This window comes from Sphaeramia orbicularis, chromosome 14, assembly GCF_902148855.1.
Source record: "Sphaeramia orbicularis chromosome 14, fSphaOr1.1, whole genome shotgun sequence".
NCBI classification, from domain to species: Eukaryota; Metazoa; Chordata; class Actinopteri; order Kurtiformes; family Apogonidae; genus Sphaeramia; species Sphaeramia orbicularis.
The window spans coordinates 7,886,499-7,904,732 of NC_043970.1; positions in this window are offsets into that span (position 1 = coordinate 7,886,499).

Here is an 18,234-nt window from a genome sequence, read left to right on the forward strand (position 1 = left end):
AACAGACACCAAGCCCGGAGCCCTTTGCCTTGGACCAGGAGCCTGGAGTGCGGAGCCTGGATCCTTTAGCCCGGAACCTGGAACTGATCCTGAGCCTAGAGTCTTTAGCCGGTAGCATGGAGCACAGAGTCTGCAACTGACCAAGACCCTGGAACCTGGAGCCTTGATCCTGGAGCTTGGAGCCCTGAGCCTGGAGCCTTGAGCCGTGAGCCTGGAACCTGGAGCCTTGTGCACGGAATCTAGAGCCCAGACCTTAAAGACTGGAACCAAGAACCAAGATACTCGAAGTAACAACGAGTCTGGAGGAAAGAACCCGGAGCCTTGAACTGACCATGAACATTGATCCTTGATCCCTGAGGCTGGAGCCTGAATCCTGGAACTTACCCAAAGCCTGGAGCCCGTAGCATGGAGCCGTGAGCTTGGAGCCTGGCGCATAGAGCCTGAACTGACCTTATGTCGGACCTTGGACCCGGAGCAAAGAAAAGACCCCGAGCCCGGAGCCCTGAACATGGAGCGTGGAGCGTGGAGCGTGGAGCGTGGAGCCTTGAACTGACCCCGAGCAAAGAACCTTGAGCTCGGAACCTGAGGTCCGGCGCATGGATTCGTGAGCATGGAGCCGTGTGCCCAAAGCCTTGAACTGACCCGAGACAAGAGCCTGGTGCCTGGAGTTTTGAGCCAGGAGTCTGGAAATGACCCTGCCTGGAGCCTGAGCCTGGAGCCTGGAGCCTGGAGCCTGGAGCCTGGAGTCCGGAGACTGGAACTGACTCCGAGCACGGAACCTTGAGTCAGGACCCAGAAGCCCAGAGACTGGAACTGACCCCGAGCCTGGAGCCTGGAGCCTGGAGCCTGAGCCTGGAGCCCTGAGCTCGAAGCATTGAGCCGTGAGCATGGAGCTGTGAGCCTGGAGACTGGAGCCTGGAGCTCGGAGCATTGAGCCGTGAGCATCGAAGTGTGAGCCTGGAGCCACGAGCCCGGAGCCTGGAACTGGCTCCAAGTACGAAGCCTTGATTCTGGAGCCTGGAGCGTGGAAATGACCCCGTTCCCAGAGTCTTGAGCCCAGGGAGTGGAACCCCGAGCATGGAACTCAGCCCGAGCCCGACGCCTGGTCTTTAAGCCTGGAGCCTTAAGCCTGGAGACCGGAACTTGGACCTGACCCAATGCCCGGAGCGAAGAGTCTGGAGCCCAAAGACCAGAGCATGGAATACACCCTGAACCCAAACCTGGGTCCTGGTGCCCGGAGCCTTGAACTGATCCCGAGCACAGAGCCTGGAGCTTTGAGCCTAGAGCTTTGAACCTGGAGCCTGGAGCCTTGAGCCTGGAGCTTGGGCCTGGAGCCATGAGCATGGAGCCAAGAGCCTGGATGAAGACCCCAAGCTCAAAGCCAGTAGCCGGGAGCCCTGGGCGTTAAACCCCAAGCATGGAACTTACCCCGAGCAAGAAGCCTCCAGCCTTGAGCCTGGAGTCTGGAGCCTGGAGCCTTGAGGGGGGAGCACGGAGCCTGGAACTGACACTGAGCCCAGAGCCTTGAGCCCAGAGCCTGAAGCATGGAGCCTGGAACTGAAACCGACACTGGAGCCTATAGCTAGTGCTCAGAGCTTGAATATGGAGCCTTGAGCCTGGAGCCTAGAGCCTGGTGACTGGAGCCATGAACTGACCCAGAGCCTTGAGCCTTGAGTCTTGAGCCCGGAGCATGGAACGGACCCCGAGGCTGGAGCCTGGAGCAAGGAGCCTTGAGCCTGGAGCAAGGTGCCTGTAGCCTGGAACCGCGTAGTCACAAGCCTGGAGCATAGAGCCTGTAGCTTGAACTGAGCCCGAAATAAGGAGCCTAAAACTTTGAGCCCGGAGCCATGAACTTACTCCGAGCCCAAAGCCTTGATCCCTTAGGAAGGAGCCTGGAGCCTGGAAATAACCCCAGCAAGGAACCTGGAGCCTTGACCTTAAGTTTGGGTCATGGAGCCTGGAGCCCAGAGCCGATGCGCAGTGCCTGAAACTGACCCCGAGCCTAGAGGCTGGAGCTTGGAGCCCAGAGCATGGAACAGAAACCAAACCAGAGCCCTGTGCCTGGAACCAGGAACCAGGAGTGCGGAGCCTGGATCCTTTAGGCCGGAGCTGGAACTGATCCCGAGCCTAGAGTCTTTAGCCGATAGCCTGGAGCAAGGAGTCTGCAACTGACTAAGACCCTGGAGCCTTGAGCTTGGAGCCGTGAGCCTTGAGCTTGGAGCCCGGAGCCTGGAGCCTGCAAACTGGAAGCCTGGAACAAAAAAATTGACCCCTGATCCCACAGCACTTTAGCCCAGAGCCCTGGAACCTGGAACTTACTCCAAGCCTGGAGCCTTGAGCCTGGAGCCACGATCCCGGAGCCTGGAACTGACTCCGAATTTCAGAGCCTGAATTCTTGAGCCCGAAGCGTGGAAATGACCTCGTCCTAGAGCCTGAGCCAAGGCATGAAACCCCGAGCATGGAACTAAGCCGAGCCTGAGCCTGGAGCCTTAAGCGTACAGACCGGAACTTGGACCTGACCCAATGCCCGGAGCCTAGAGTCTGGAGCCCACAGGCCACAGCATTGAAACACACCCTGAATTAAAAACCTGGGTCCTGCTGCCCGGAGCCTTGAACTTATCCCGAGCCCAGAGCCTGGAGCTTTTAGCCCAGAGGCCTGGAGCCTTGAGCCTGGAGCTTGGAGCCTGGAGACATGAGCATGGAGCCTAGAGCCTGGAAGAAGTACCCCAAGCACAAAGCCAGGAGTCCCGGAGCCTGGAAAAACCTCGTTCCGGGAACCTGGAGCCCTGGGCGTGAAATCCCAAGCATTGAACTTACCCCGAGCCAGAAGCCTGGAGCCTGAAGCCGGGAGACCGGAACTTGGAACCTATCCCTTTGCCCGGAGCCTTGAGCCTGGAGCCTGGAGCTTGGAGCCTTAAGCCTTAAGCCCGCAACAACAGAGCCAAGAGCCTATAGCCTGCAACCCGGAGCCTGGAGAGCGAAGCCTGGAGAGCGGAGCCTTGAGCCTGGAACTGACCCCGAGCCCGGAGCCGAGAGCTTGAACCATGCAGACTTGAGAATGGAGCCTGGAGCCTGGAGCCTAGAGCGTGGAACTGACCCCATGCCTTGAGCTTGGAGGCTTGAGCCCCGAGCAAGGAACTTACCCCGAGCCTGGAGCCTTGAGCTTTGAGCCTTCAGATGGGTCCAGTAGCCTGGAGCATGGTACGCGTAGCAACGCAACTGGAAATTTGAGCCATTAGCCTGGAAAAAAACACCGAGCCTGAAATGTGGAGCCTGAAAGCTGGAAACCGGAACTTTGAACTGACCCATGCCCAGAGCATGGAGCCCGGAGCCTTGAGCCTTGAGCGGGATCCCGGAGCCTGGAACTGACACCGACCCGTGGAGCCTATAGCCTAGAGCTCAGAGCTTGAAGTATGGAGCCTTGAGCCTGGAGCCTAGAACCTGGTGACTGGAGCCATGAACTGACCCAGAGCTTTGAGCCTTGAGCCTTGAGTCTTGAGCCCGGAGCTGGAACCTGACCCCGAGGCTGGACCTGGAGCCCGGAGCCTTGAGCCTGGAGCCAGGTGCCTGTAGCCTGGAACGCGTAGTCACGAGCCTGGAGCATAGAGCCTGGAGCATAAAGCCTGTAGCCTTGAACTGAGCCCGAAATAAGGAGCCTAAAACTTTGAGCCCGGAGCCACGAACATACTCTGAGCCCAAAGCCTTGATCCCTTAGGAAGGAGCCTGGAGCCTGGAGCCTGGAGCCCGATGCGCAGTACCTGAAAACTGACCCCGAGCCTAGAGGCCCTGGAGCTTGGAGCCCGGAGAATTGGAACAGACACAAGCCCGGAGTCCTTTGCTTGGAACAAGGAGCCTGGAGTGCGGAGCCTGGATCCTTTAGGCCGGAGGCTGGAACTGATCCCGAGCCTAGAGTCTTGAGCCGGTAGCCTTTAGCATATAGTCTGTAACTGACTAAGACCCTGGAGCCTTGAGCTTGGAGCCGTGAGCCTTGAGCTTGGAGCCCGGAGCCTGGAGCCTGCAAACTGGAGCCTGGAACAAAAAAATTGACCCGAATTGAGCCCGGAGCCACGAACATACTCCGAGCCCAAAGCCTTGATCCCTTAGGAAAGGAGCCTGGAGCCTGGAGCCTGGAGCCCGATGCGCGAGTACCTGAAACTGACCCCGAGCCTAGAGGCTGGAGCTTGGAGCCCGGAGGAATGGAACAGACACAAAGCCCGAGCCCTTTGCTTGGAACAAGGAGCCTGGAGTGCGGAGCCTGGATCCTTTAGGCCGGAGGCTGGAACTGATCCCGAGCCTAGAGTCTTGAGCCGGTAGCCTTTAGCATATAGTCTGTAACTGACCAAGACCCTGGAGCCTGGAGCCTGGAGCCTTGAGCCTGGAGCTTGGAGCCGTGAGCCTGGAGCCTTGAGCGTTGAGCCATGAGCCTAGAGCACGGAGCCTGGAGCCAGCAAACTGGAGCCCGTAGCAAAAAACTGATCCTAATCCCAGAGCCTTGAGCACAGAGCCCTGGAACCCTGGAACTAACCCAAAGCCTTGAGCCTGGAGCTCGGAGCATTGAGCCGTGAGCATGGAGCTGTGAGCCTGGAGCCACGAGCCCGGAGCCTGGAACTGACTCCGAGTTCGGAGCCTGGATTCTTGAGGCCCGAAGCGTGGAAATGACCCGGTCCCAGAGCCCTGGAGCTCAGGGCATGGAAGCCAGAGCATGGAACTTAGCCCGAGCCCGAAGCCTGGAGCCTTAAGCCTAGAGACCGGAACTTGGACCTGACCCAATGCCTGGAGCCTGGAGTCTGGAGCCCACAGGTCAGAGCATTGAACAAACCCTGAAGTCAAAACCTGGGTAATGGTGCCCGGAGCCTTGAAGGTGATCCCGAGCCAAGAGCCTGGAGCTTTTAGCCCAGAGCCTGGAGCCTGGAGCCTGGAGCTTGGAGCCCGGAGCCTAGCATGCAGCCTAGATTCTGGAAGAAGATCCCGAGCCCAAGCCTGGAGCCCGAGCCTGGAACAAACCCCGTGCTGGAGCTGGAGCCCTGGGTTGTGGAACCCAAACATGGAATTACCCCGAACCAGAAGCCTGGGGCCTGAAAGCCGGGAGACCGGCACTTGGAACTGACTCCATGCCTGGAGCCTGGCGCCTTGAGCGTGGAGACTTGAGGCCTGGAGTCCTGGAACTTGGAGCTGGAGTATGGAGCCTTGAACTGAACCGGAGACTGGAGCCTGAAGAATGGAGCGTGTAACTGACCAAGAATCCGGAGCCGGATACTGATTGATGAGGCTTGGAGCCTGGAGCCTGGAACCTGGACACCTGGAGCCGGAGCCTTGAACTGATGCTAACCAGGACCCTAGAGCTTGTTGCCCAGAGCCTCGACTGTTAACGAGCCTGGAGCCTGGAAGGAGACACCAAGCCAATGCCTGGATCATGGAGCCTTGGAGCCAGGAGACTGGAACTGACCCAAAACCCTGATCCTGGAGCCTGGAGGCCGGAGCCTGGAACTGATCACGAGCCCATAGCCTGGAGCTTGGAGCTTGGAGCTTGGAACCTGGAGGCCTGGAGTGCTGGAGGTAGAGCCTGGAGCCTGGAAGAAGACCCTGAGCCAAAGCCTGGAGCCCGGAGCCCAGAGCCTGGAGCCCGGAGCCTGGAGCCCGGAGCCTGGATCTGACCCCTAGCCCAGAGCCTGGATCCTTGATTGCTGCGCCTTGAGCCCGGAGCTTCGAGCTTGGAACTGACCCGATCTCGGAACCTCGGGCCTGGAACCCGAACCTTGAACTGATTCCGAACCCGGAGCCATGAGCTTTGAGCCGGAAGTTTTGAACCGGAGAGTTTTGAGCCAGAGCATGGAGCCTAGAAGAAGACCCAAAGCCAAAAGTCTGGAGCCAGCAGACTGGAAATAAACCCGTGTCCGGAGTCTTGAGCCCAGGACCGTGGAACCCGGAGACTGGAACTGTACCCCAAACCCGAAGCCTGGAGCCTGCAGCCTGTATCCCAGAACTTTGAACCTACCCCATGCCCGGAGCCTGGAGCCTGGAGCCTAGAGCCTAGATTCTAGAGCCTTGAGCTCCGGAGCCTTGAGTGTGGAGACTGGAGCCTAGAGCCTAGAGCCTACAGCCTAGAGCCTAGACCCTTGAGCCTGGAGCCTGGAGCCTGAAGTAAGACCCTGAACCATGCAGCCTTGAGCAGGGAGCCTGCGCCTAGAGCGTGGAAGTGAACCCAAGCCTTGAGCTTGGAACCTTTAGCCCGGAGGCAAGGAACTTACCCAGAGCCTGGAGCCTTGAGCTTTGAGCCTTCAGCCTTGAGCTTTGTGCCGGGCGCCTTAGGCCTGGAACGCGTAGCAACAGCCTGGAAAATGGAGCCATTAGCCTTGAACTGACCCCGAGCCTGAATTTGGAGCCTAAAAACTTGGAGACCGGAACTTGGAACTGACCCCATGCCCAGAAGCCTGGAGCCTGACACCTGGAGCCTTGAGCGGGGAGCCCGATGCCAGGAACTGACACTGAGCCAGGGAGCCTTAAGCCCGGAGCTGAAGCATGGTGCCATGAGCCTCGAACGACCCAGAGCATTGAAGCCTTTAGCCTTGAATCCATGAGTTTGAAGCATGGAGCCTGGAGCCTGGAGTCTGGAGTCTGGAGCCCTTACCCCGGAGCTTGGAGCCCAGAGCCTGGAACTGACCCCGATACGGGGGCCTGGGAGCCAAGACCTTGAAACATGGCGCCTTGAGCCTGGAGCAAGGAGCCCGGAGCCCAGAGCACAGATCCAAGAGCCTAGAGCCAGGTGACTTCAGCATGGAAATGACCCCGAGCCTTGAGCTTGGAGCCTAACCCTGGAGCATGGAACTTACCCTGAGCCTGTAGCCTTGAGCTTGGAGCCTTCAGTCTGGAGCGTGGTGCTGGGAGCCTTGAGCCTGTAATGCGTAGATGTGAACCTGGACTATGGAGCCTCTAGCCTGGATCTGATCTCGAGCCCGAAAAACTGGAACCTAAAACCTGGAGACCAGATCTTGGACCTGACCCCATGCCAAGAGTCTGGAGCCCGGAGCCCAGAGCCTGGAGCCCGGAGCACGGAGCACGGAGCCTGGAAACCGGAGCCCGAAGCCCGGATCCCGGAGTCCGGTGCCCGGAGCCTGTAGCCTTGAGGGGAAAGCACGGAGCCTGGAACTGACACTGAGCCCGGAGCCTTGAGCCCAGAGGCTGAAGCATGGAGCCCGGAGCATTGAAACTGACCCCGACCCTGGAACCTATAGCCTGGAGCCAAGAGCATGATGCACGGAGCCTTGAGCCTGGAGTCAAGAGTCTGGTGACTGGAGCCATGAACTGACCCTGACCCGGAGCCTGGAGTCTTGGCCCCGGAGCATGGAACTGACCCCGGGGCTGGAGCCTGGAGACCGGAGCCCTGAGCCTGGAGCCAGGTGCCATTAGCCTGGAATGCGTAGGTCCCGAACTTGGAGCATAGAATCCGTCGTCTGGAATCGTGCCAAGATATGGAGCCAAAACAACCTGAGCCTGGAGTCACAACATACTCCGAGCCCAAAGCCGGATCCCAGAGAAACTAACGACGCGGAGCCTGGAGCCTGGAGCCTGGAGCCTGGAGCCTGGAGCCTGGAGCCTGGAGCCTTGTGCGTGGAGTCTTAGTCCAGACCTTAAAGATTGGAGCCCGGAACCCAGATACTCGAAGTGACCCCGAGCCCGGAGAAAAGAACCCGGAGCCTTGAACTGACCATGAACATTGAGCCTTGATCCATTAGCCTGGAACCCGAACCCTGGAACTTACCCAAGGCCTGGATCCCGTAGCATGGAGCCGTGAGCTTGGAGCCTGGAGCATAGAGCCTGGAACTCACCTTAAGTCCAGACCTCTGAGCCAAGAGCCCTGAACATGGAGCGAGGAGCGCGGAGCCTGGAACTGACCCCGAGCACAGAACCTTGAGCTCTGAGCCTGGGGCCTGGAGTATGGAGCCTTGAGCATGGAGCCGTGAGCATGGAGCCCGAGAGCCTGGAGCCGGGAGCCAAAAGCCTTGTACTGACCCGAGTCAACAGCCTGGACCTTGGAGTCTTGAGCCCGGAGCCTGGAAATGACCCTCTTCCTTGAACCTTGAGCCCAGAGCCTAGAACTGACCCCGAGCACAAAACCTTGAGCCAGGGACCCTGCAGCCTGTAGACTGGAACTGACTCCGAGCCTGGAGCCTGGAACTCGGAGCATTGAGCCGTGAGCATGAGCCGTGAGCATGGAGCTGTGAGCCTGGAGCCTGGAATCCGGAGCCTGGAACTGACCCCGAGTGCGGAGTCTTGAAGCTGGATTCTGGAGCCCGGAGTTTGGAAATGACCCCATTCTCAGAGCCTGGAGCCATGGGCGTGGATCCCCGAGCATGGAACTTACCCCGAGCAAGAAGCCTGGAGACTTGAGCCCGAAGGCCAGAGCATGGAATAAACCCCGAACCTGAAAACTGGGTCCTTGAGACTGGAGTCTGGAACTGATCTTGAGCCCAGAGCTTGGAGCTTGAGGCAGGAGCATTGAGCCTGGAGCCTTGAGCCTTGCGCCTGGAGACCTGAGCCTGGTGTCTGGAACTTGGAGCCTGGAGTCATGAGCCTTGAACTTAACCGGAGACTGGAGCCTGAAGACTGGAGCGTGGAACTGACCCGAATCCGGAGGCCCGGATACTGGATCGATGAGCCTGGAGCATGGAACCTGGAACCTGGAACCTGGAACCTGGAACCTTGATCCCGGAGCCTTAAACTGATGCCAAACCCAGACCCTAGAGCCTAGTGCCCGGAGCCTCGAACTGATCACGAGCCTGGAGCCTGGAGCCTGGAAGAAGACACCAAGCCCAAAGTCTGGATCACGGAGCCCGGAGACTGGAACTGACCCCGAACCCTAGTCCTGGAGCCTGGAGGCCGGAGCCTAGAACTGGTCACGAGCCCATAGCCTGGAGCGAAGAGCCTGGAGCTTGTAGCCTGGAGTCTGGAGCCCGGAGCCTGGAGCCTGGAGTCTGGAGCCTTGAGCCCGGAGCTGAACTGACCCCAATCCTGGTGGTCTGGAGCCTTTAGCCTGGAGCTCGAGCCTGGAAAAACACCAAAAGCTGGGATTCTGGAGCCCGGAGCCTGGTGCCTGGAGCATGAAGCCTGGAGCCTGGAGCCGGGAGCCTTGAACTGACACCGACCCCGAGCAAGAAACGCGGAGACTTGAGCGTGGAGCCTGTAGCCCGGAGCCCGGAGCCCGGAATCTAGAGCCCGAAGTCCGGAACCCAGAATCTAGAGCCCAGAGCCTAGAGCCTGGAGCCGGGAGCCTTTAACTGACACCGAGCCAGGAGCAAGGAACGCGGAGCCTTGAGCGTGGAGCCTGTAGCCCGGACCCGGAATCTAGAGCCCGGAGCCCGGAACCCGGAATCTAGAGCCCGGAGCCTGGAGCCTTGAGCCTGGAGCCTGTAACTGAGCCCGAGCTCATAGCCCAAACCCTTACCCTGGCCTTAGCCCTAACCTGAAACCTGGAACTTAGCCCGAGTCCGGAGCCCCAACCCTGGCACTGGCCCTGGCCCAGCCCTAACCCTAAACCCTGGAATGGAGCCCGAGCCCGGCTCAAAGCTCCAGGCTCTGTGCTCGGGATCAGTTCAAGGCTCCGGGCACCAGGACCCAGGTTTCGGGTTCAGGGTGTATTCATGCTCTGGCCTTTGGGCTCCAGACTCAAGGCTCCGGGCATTTGGTCAGGTCCAAGTTCCGGTCTTCAGGCTTTAGGCTCCAGTATTAAGGCTCCAGGCGTCGGGCTCGGGCTGAGGTCAATGCTCGGGTTCCACGCACTGGGCTCCAGGCTCTGGGAACGGGGTCATTTCCACGCTCCAGGCTCCAGAATCAAGGCTTCGGACTCAGAGTCAGTTCCAGGGTCCGGGCTCGTGGCTCCAGGCTCACAGCTCCATTCTCACGGCTCAATGCTCTGAGCTCCAGGCTCCAGGCTCAAGGCTCCATTCTAAAGGCTCACAGCTCATGCTCACGGCTCAATGCTCCGAGCTCAGGGCTCCAGGCTCGGGTCAGTTCCAGTCTCCGGGCTTCTGGGTCCTGACTCAAGGTTCCGTGCTCGGAGTCAGTTCCAGTCTCCAGACTCCAGGCTCCAGGCACAGGGTCATTTCCAGACTCCTGGCTCAAGACTCCAGGCTCTTGACTCGCGGTCAGTACAAGGCTTTGGGCTCACAGCTCCAGGGTCACGGCTCCAATCTCACGGATCCATGAGCCAGAGCCCAGGTTCCGAGCTCAAGGTTCTGTGCTCGGGGTCAGTTCCAGGCTCCAGGCTCCACGCTCCACACTCCATGTTCAGGGCTCCGGGCTCGGGGTCATTTCTTTGCTCCGGGCTCCAAGGACTGGACTTAAAGTCATTTCCAGGCTCTATGCGCCAGGCTCCAAGCTCACGGCTCCATGCTACGGGCTCCAGGCTTAGGGTAAGTTCCAGGGTTCTGGCTCCAGGATCAGGGATCAAGGATCAATGTTCATGGTCAGTTCAAGGCTCCGGGTTCTTTCCTCCGGGCTCGTGGTCACTCTGAGTATCTTGGTTCTGGGCTCCAGTCTTTAAGGTCTGGGCTCTAGATTCTGTGCACTAGGCTCCAGGCTCCGGGCTCACGGCTCAAGGCTGAAGGCTCCAGGATCACGGCTCCAAGCTCCAGGCTCAAGGCTCAAGCTCCAGGCTCCAGGGTCTTGGTCAGTTGCAGACTCTGTGCTCCAGGCTACCGGCTCAAGACTCTATGCTTTGGATCAGTTCCAGGCTCCGGGCTAAAGGATCCAGGTGTCTCTTCCATGCTCCGGGCTCAAAGCTCCAGCCTCTTGGCTCGGGGTCAGTTTCAGGCACTGCGCATCGGGCTCCAGGCTTTAGGTTCCATGACCCAAACTTAAGGTCAAGGCTCCAGGTTCCTTGCTGAGGGTCATTTCCATTCTCCAGGCTCCAAGGCTCCGGGCTCCAGGCTTTGGGCTCTGGGTCTTCATCCAGGCTCTAGGCTCCAGGCTCATGGTTAAAGGCTCTCTGCTCCAGGCTCACTGTTCCAGGCTCTGGGCTCGCGATCAGTTCCCGACTCCGGTCTCCAGGACCCAGGTTTTCCTTTTGGGGTTTATTCCATGTTCTGGCCTTTGGGCTCCGGGCTCCAGGCTCCAGGCTTCGGGCTCAGGGTAAGTTCCATGCCGGGGTTTCAACCCTGGCCTCCAGGTTGTGAAAATGGGGTCATTCCACGCTCCGGGCTGCAGAATCCAGGTTCCAGGCTCCAGACTCAAGGCTCCAGGGTCCAGGCTCACTGCTCACGGCTCAATGTTCCAAGCTCCAGGCTCCAGGCTTGGGATCAGATCCAGTCTACAGGCTCCAGGGTCCGGGCTCAAGGTTCCATGCTCGGGGTCAGTTCCAGGGTCCAGGCTCAAGGCTCCAGGATAGGCTCTTAGCTCCACGCTCCTTTCTCCGCGCTCAAGGCTCCAGGCTCCGGACTCTAGGCTCAAATCTCCATGCTCACGGCTCTACTCTCACGGCTCCATGCTCCGGGCTCCTGGCACGGGGTCAGTTTGAGGATCTGGGCTCCGAGCTCCAGTCCTTAAGCCCGTGTCTCTAAGCTCCGCGCTCCAGGCTCCGCCCTCCAGACTCAAGGCACCAGGTTATTTGTAAGCGGTAGGCTCCGTTCTCCAGGTTAACGGCTCCCGACTACAGGCTCGGGTTCAGTTCCAGGCTCGGGGCTACGGGCTCTGGACTCTGGACTCCGGACTCCGGTCTCCGGGCTCCGGGCTCAGGGCTCCGGGCTCCGGCTCCGGGCTCCAGGCTCCGGGCTCCGGGCTCCAGGCTCCACGCTCCCGGCTCCACGTTCCTATCTCCGGGCTCGGGGTCAGTTCCAAGCTTCGGGCTCCAGGCTCCGGGCTCCGGGCTCCCAGCTTTTGGTCTTTTCCAGGCTATGAGCTCCAGGCAAAAGGCTCCAGACTCAAGGATTGGGGTCAGTTCAAGGCTCCGGGCTCAAGGCTCCAGACTCCAGGCTCTAGGCTCCAGGGTCGGGTTCATTTCCATGCTCCGGGCTTAAGGCTCAAGGCTCAAAGCTCTGGGCTCGGGGTCAGTTCAGCTCTGGGCACTGGGCTTCAGGCTCGAGGATTCAAGACTCCGTGCTCCACGCTCAGGGCGCCGGGCTCCAGGCTCCATGCTGCAAGCTCCGGGCTCCTGGCTCAATGCTCCAAGCTCCGGGCTCCTTGCTCCTTGCTCCTGGCTCCGGGCTCAGGGCTTCGAGCTCAAGGCTTCAGGCTCCAGGCTCAGGGTTTGTTCCAGGCTCTGGGCTCCAGGTTTCAGTCTCAGGGCCAGTTCCAGGCTTCGTACTCCATGCTCCGTACTCAATGCTCGGTGTCAGTTCCAGGCTCTGGGTACCAGCCTCCTACGTCTAGGTTCCGCACTCAAGGCTCCGGGCTCCAGGATCAAGGCACAAGGTCTTTTCAATGCTCCGGTCTCCAAGGTCCGGACGTGTGGTCAGTTCTAGGCTCCGTGCTCCAGGCTCCTGGTTCTGGGCTCAGGGCTCTGGGCTCAGTGTCAGTTCCAGGCGTCGGGCTCCAGGCTCAGGGCTCCATGCTCAAAGCTTCAAGTTCCAGGCTCACGACTACATGCTCCAGGCTCCATGTTCCAGGCTCCAGGCTCCAGGCATGGGGTAGGTTCAAAGTTCTGGGATCCAGGAATAAGGCTCCAGGCATCGGGTTTGGGGTAAGATCAAGGCTCCGGATGCCACGCCCTGGGCTAAAGACTCTGGGACCGGGGTTATGTCCAGTCTCCGGGCTCCTTGCTCCCGGCTTAAAGCTTCCGTCTCAAAGCTCATGGCTCCGGGTTCGGGATCTGTTCCAGACTCCTGGTTCCATGCCCCAGGTTCATGGGTCGGGGTATGTTCCAAGCTCGAAGCTCCGGGGTCAAGGCTCCGCAATCAAGGATCCAGGCTCTGGGCTAAGGGTCAGCTCCGGGCTCCGGGCTCAGGGCAAATGGCTTTTGGCTCAGGGTCTTCTTCCAGGCTCCAGACTCCAGGCTCCAGGCTCCAGGCTCCAGGTTCCAGGCTCCAAGCTCCAGACTCCGCGCTCAAGGCCATGGGCTTGTGATCAGTTCCAAGCTCCGGCCTCCAGGCTCAAGGCTCCAGGATTATGATTCGGGGTAAGTTCAAGTCTCCATTCTCCAGGCTCCTGGCTCATTATCAGTTCGAGGCTCCGGGCTCTAGGCTCCAGGGTGCGGGTTTGGCGTCAGTTCCAGGCTCTGGGCTCCAGGTTCCAGGTTCCAGGCTCCAGGCTCATCGATCCAGTATCCGGGCTCCGGATTCGGGGTCAGTTCCATGCTCCAGTCTCCAGTCTCCGGTTCAGTTCAAGGCTCCAGGCTCCAGGCTCCAGGCTCCAGGCTCCAGGCTCCAGGCTCCAGGCTCCAGGCTCCAGGCTCCGAGTTCGGGGCCTCAGGCTCCGGACTCCAGGCTCCAGGCTCCAGGCTCCAAGCTCCAGGCTCCAGGCTCCAGGCTCCAGGCTCAAGGCTCCTGGCTCCGGGCATGGAGTCAGTTCCAAGTTCCGGTCTCCCGCCTCTCAGGCGACAGGCTTCTGGCTCCACACCCAGGGCTCCAGGCTCCAGGCACGGGGTTTTTTTTCCAGGCTCCAGGCTCCAGGCTTTGGGCTTGGGGTCTTCTTCCAGGCTCTCGGCTCCAGGTTCAAGGCTCCAGGCTTAAAGCTCCAGGCTCAAAGCTCCAGTGTCTGGGCTCAAGATCAGTTCCAGACTCCGGTCTCAAGGACCCAGGTTTCGGGTTCCGGGTGTATTCCATGCTCTGGCCTTCGGGCTTCAGGCTCCAGGCTTTGGGCTCGGGCTAAGTTCCACTGCTCGGGGATCCACGCCCCTGGCTCCAGGCTCATAGAACGGGGTCATTTCCACACTCCGGGCTCCAGAATCCAGGTTCTAGGCTCTGCCCTCGAGGTCAGTTCCAGGCTCTGGACTCCAGGCTCAAGGCTCACGGCTCCATGCCCACGGCTCAATGCTCCGAGCTCAAGGCTCCAGGCTCCGGGTTCGGGGTCAGTTCCAGTCTCCAGGCTGCAGGGTCCTGGCTCAAGGTTTTGGGCTTGGGGTCAGTTCCAGGCTCCGGGCTCAAGGCTCAAGGCAGAGGGTAATTTCCAGGCCCCGGGCTCAAGACTCCAGGCTCTTGAATCCGGCTCAGTGCAAGGCTTTGGGCTCCCGGCTCCAGGCTCACTGGCTCCATGCTCACGGCTCCATGCTCCGGGCCCCAGGCTCCGAGCTCAAGGTTCTGTACTCGTTGTCATTTCTTGGCTCCGGGCTCAAAGGTCCGGACTTAAGGTCAGTTCCAGGCTCAAAGCTCCAGGCTAAAAGCTCACGGCTCCGAACCCAGGTTCAGAGCTCAAGGTTCTTTGCTCGTGGTCAGTTCTAGGCTCCGCGCTCCACGCTCCATGTTCAGGGCTCCGTGCTACGGGCTCCAGGCTTGGGGTAAGTTCAAGGGTTCAGGTTCCAGGCTCAGGGATCAAGGCTCAATGTTCATGGTCAGTTCAAGGCTCCGGGTTCTTTTCTCCGGGCTTGGGGTCACTTCGCGTACCTGGGTTCCGGGCTCCAGTCTTTAAGGTCTGGGCTCTAGATTCCGTGCACTAGGCTCAGTTCCAGGCTCCAGGCTAAAGGCTACAAGCTCCAGGCTGAAGGCGCCAGGCTCCAGGGTCTATGTCAGTTGCAGGCTCCGTGCTAGAGGCCAGACTCCAGGCTCGGTATCAGTTTCAGGCTCCAGGCTAAAGGATCCAGGCTCCTGGTTCCAGGCACAGGGCTCCGGGCTTGGGGTCAGTTCCATGCTCCGGGCTCCAGGCTTAAGCCTCTAGGCTCGGTGTCAGTTTCAGGAACCGCTTATCGGGCTCCAGGCTCCAGGCTCCGTGCCCCAAACACCAGGTCAAGGCTCCAGGTTCCTTGCTCAGGGTAATTTCCATTCTGTGGGCTCTGGGTTCCAGGCTCCAGGCTCAGTGTCAGTTCCAGGCTTTGGGCTCCAGGTTCCATGCTCCAGGCTCCAAGCTCCAGGCTCCATTCTCCATGCTCCGGGATTTGGGTCAATTAAGGGCTCAATGCTCCAGGCTCCAGGCTCCAAACTCCAGGCTCCATGCTCCGGGCCTAGGGTCAATTAAGGGCTCAATGCTCCAGGCTCCAGGCTCCAGGCTCCAGACTCCAGGCTCCAGATTCCAGGCTCCGGGATCCAGGCTCTGCGCTCCATTACCTGGTTTCAAGAATCCGGGCTAGGATTAAGTTCCAGGCTCCGGGCTCAGGGCTCAAGCCTCCTTTCTCCAGACTTCAGATTCCGGGCTCCCTGCTCAAGGCTCACGGGTCCGCGGTCAAGGCTCCGGGCTCCAGCTTTGAGCTTTGGGGCAGTTCCATTCTGTGGGTACCGACTTAAGGCTCCAGGCTTCAGGCTCTGGGTCAGTTCCAGGCTCTGGGCTCAAGGCTCCGGTCTCCAGGCTCCAGCCTCGGGGTCAGTTCCATTCTCCAGGCTCAAGACTTCAGGCTCAAGGCTCAGGGTCAGTTCATGGCTCCAGTCACCAGGCTCTAGACTCCACGCTCAAGGCTCCATGCTTCATGATCTGCGCTCCAGGCTTTAGGCTCCAGGGTCGGGGTCACTTCCAGGATCCAGAATCCATGCTTCAGGCTCTGGGCTCAAGGCTCCGGGCTCAGTGTCAGTTCCAGGCTCCGTGCTCCCCCTTCAAGGTTCCAGGCTCTGGGATCCAGGCTCTTGGCATGGGGTCAGTTCCAAGATCTGGTCTCCAGGTTTAAGGCTCCACTTTTCGGGCTCGAGGTCAGGTCCAGGCTACAGGCTCCATAGTCCAGGTTCGATGCTATGCGTTCCAGGCTCAAGGCTAAAGGCTAAAGGCTGAAGTCTCCAGGCTCAAGGCTCCAGCCTCAGAGTAAGTTCCATGCTCCAGGATCAAGGCTCCAAGCTCAAGGCACGGGGTCAGTTCCAGGCAAAAGTCCCCGGGCTCTAGGCTACGGGATCCAGGCTCCAGGCTTCAGGCTTCAGGCTCCAGGCTCAAGGCTCTAGGCTACAGGGTACAGGCTACAGGCTACAGGCTCCAGGCTCCAGACTCCAGGCTCCAGGCTCCAGGCTCGGGGTCAGTTCCAGGCTCCGGGCTCCATGCTCCGGAGTCAGGGCTCAAGAATCCAGACTCCAGGATCCATGCTCCAGGCTCCAGGCTCCTCTCTCCAGGATCCATTCTTCAAGCTCTGGGATCCAGGCTCCAGGCTCCATGCTCGGGGTCAGTTCAAGGCTCCAGGCTCCATCCTTAAGGCTCCAGGCTCAGTGTCAGTTCCAGGCTTCGGGCTCCCTCTCAAGGCTCCGGGCTCAAGGCTCTGGGCATGGGGTCAGTTCCACGTTCCGGTCTCCAGCTTTTAGGCTCCACATTTAAGGCTCAGGGTTAGTTCCAGGCTAATGGCTCAATTTTCCAGGCATGTTGCTACGCGTACCAGGCTCCAGGCTTCTGGCACCAGGCTTCTGGCTGAAGGCTCAAAGCTCAAGGCTCCAGGCTCGGGGTAAGTTCCTTACTGCGGGCTCAAGCCTCCAAGCTCACGGCTTGTGGTCAGTTCCACGCTCTAGGCTCCAGGCTCCAGGTTCCAGGCTCCATGCTCAAGTCTACATGGTTCAAGCTCTTGGCTCTGGGCTCGGGGTCAGTTCCAGGCTCAAGGCTCCAGGCTCCGCTCTCCAGGCTTCGCTCTCCAGGCTCCGGGCTGCAGGCTATGGGCTCCAGGCTCCATGTTGCGGGCTTAAGGCTCCAGGCTCCGGGCAAGGGGATAGGTTCCAAGTTCAGGTCTCCCGGATTCAGGCTCCAGGCTTCTTGCTCGGGGTAAGTTCAATGCTTGGGGTTTCACGCCCAGGGCTCCAGTCTCCCGGAATGAGGTTTTTTCAAGGCTCCGGGGTCCTGGCTTTGAACTTGGGGTCTTCTTCCAGGCTCTAGGCTGCATGCTCATGGCTCCAGGCTCCAAGCTCCAGGCTCCAGGCTCCAGGCTCAAGGCTCCAGGCTCTGGACTAAAAGCTCCATGCTCTGGGCTCGGGATCACTTCAAGGCTCCGGGCATCAGAACCCGGGTTTTGAGTTCAGGGTGTGTTCAATGCTCTTGCCTGTGGGCTCCGGACTCCAGGCTCTGGGCGTTGGGTCAGGTCCAAGTTCCGGTCTCCAGGCTTAAGGCTCCAGGCTTCGGGCTCGGGCTAAGTTCCATGCTCTGGGTTCCATGCCCTGGGCTCGAGGCTCTGGGACCGGGTCATTTCCATGCTGCGGGCTCAAGAATCCAGGCTCCGAACTCGGAGTCAGTTCCAGGCTCCGGGCTCGTGGCTCCAGGCTAACAGCTCCATACTCACGGCTCAATGCTCCGAGCTCCAGGCTCCAGGCTTGGGTTAAGTTCCAGGGTTCCAGGGCTCTGTGCTCAAGGCTCTGGGATCAGGGTCAGTTTTTTGCTCCGGGCTCCAGTTTGCAGGCTCCAGGCTCCGTGCTCCAGGCTCATGGCTCAAGGCTCACGGCTCCAAGCTCCAGGCTCAAGGCTCCTGGCTCCAGGCTCCAGGGTCTTGGTCAGTTGCAGACTCTGTGCTCAAGGCTACCGGCTCAAGACTCTAGGCTCAGGATCAGTTCTAGGCTCCGGCCTAAAGGATCCAGGCTCCGCACTCCAGGGTCCTTGTTCCAGGCAAAGGGCTCCGGGCTTATTGTCTGTTACATGCTCCGGGCTCCAAGCTCCAGCCTCTAGGCTCAGGGTCAGTTTCAGGCACTGTGCATCGGGCTCCAGGCTCCATGACCCAAACTTAAGGTCGAGGCTCCAGGTTCCCTGCTGGGGGTAATTTCCAGGCTCCAGGCTAAAGGCTCCAGGCTCCTTCCTAAGGGATCAAGGCTTTGGGCTCGGAGTATGTTCGTGTCTCCGGGCTCAAAGTTTTAGGCTCCTTATTTCGGGCTCAGTTCAAGGCTACAGGCTCTATGCTCCAGGTTCGTGACTACGCGTTCCAGGCTACAGGCACCTGGCTCCAGGCTCAAGTCTCTGGGCCCCAGGCTCCAGCCTCGGGGTCAGTTCCATGCTCCGGGCTCAAGACTCAAGGCTCAAGGTCAAGGCTCAAAGCTCTGGGCAAGTTCATGGCTCCAGTCACCAGTTTCTAGACTCCTGGCTCAAGGCTCCATACTTCAAGCTCTGAGCTCTAGGCTATTGGCTCCAGGGTCGGTGTCAGTTCCAGGCTCAGGGCTCCCGCTCAAGGCTCCAGGCTCCGGGCTCCAGGCTCTGGGCATGGGGTCAGTTCCA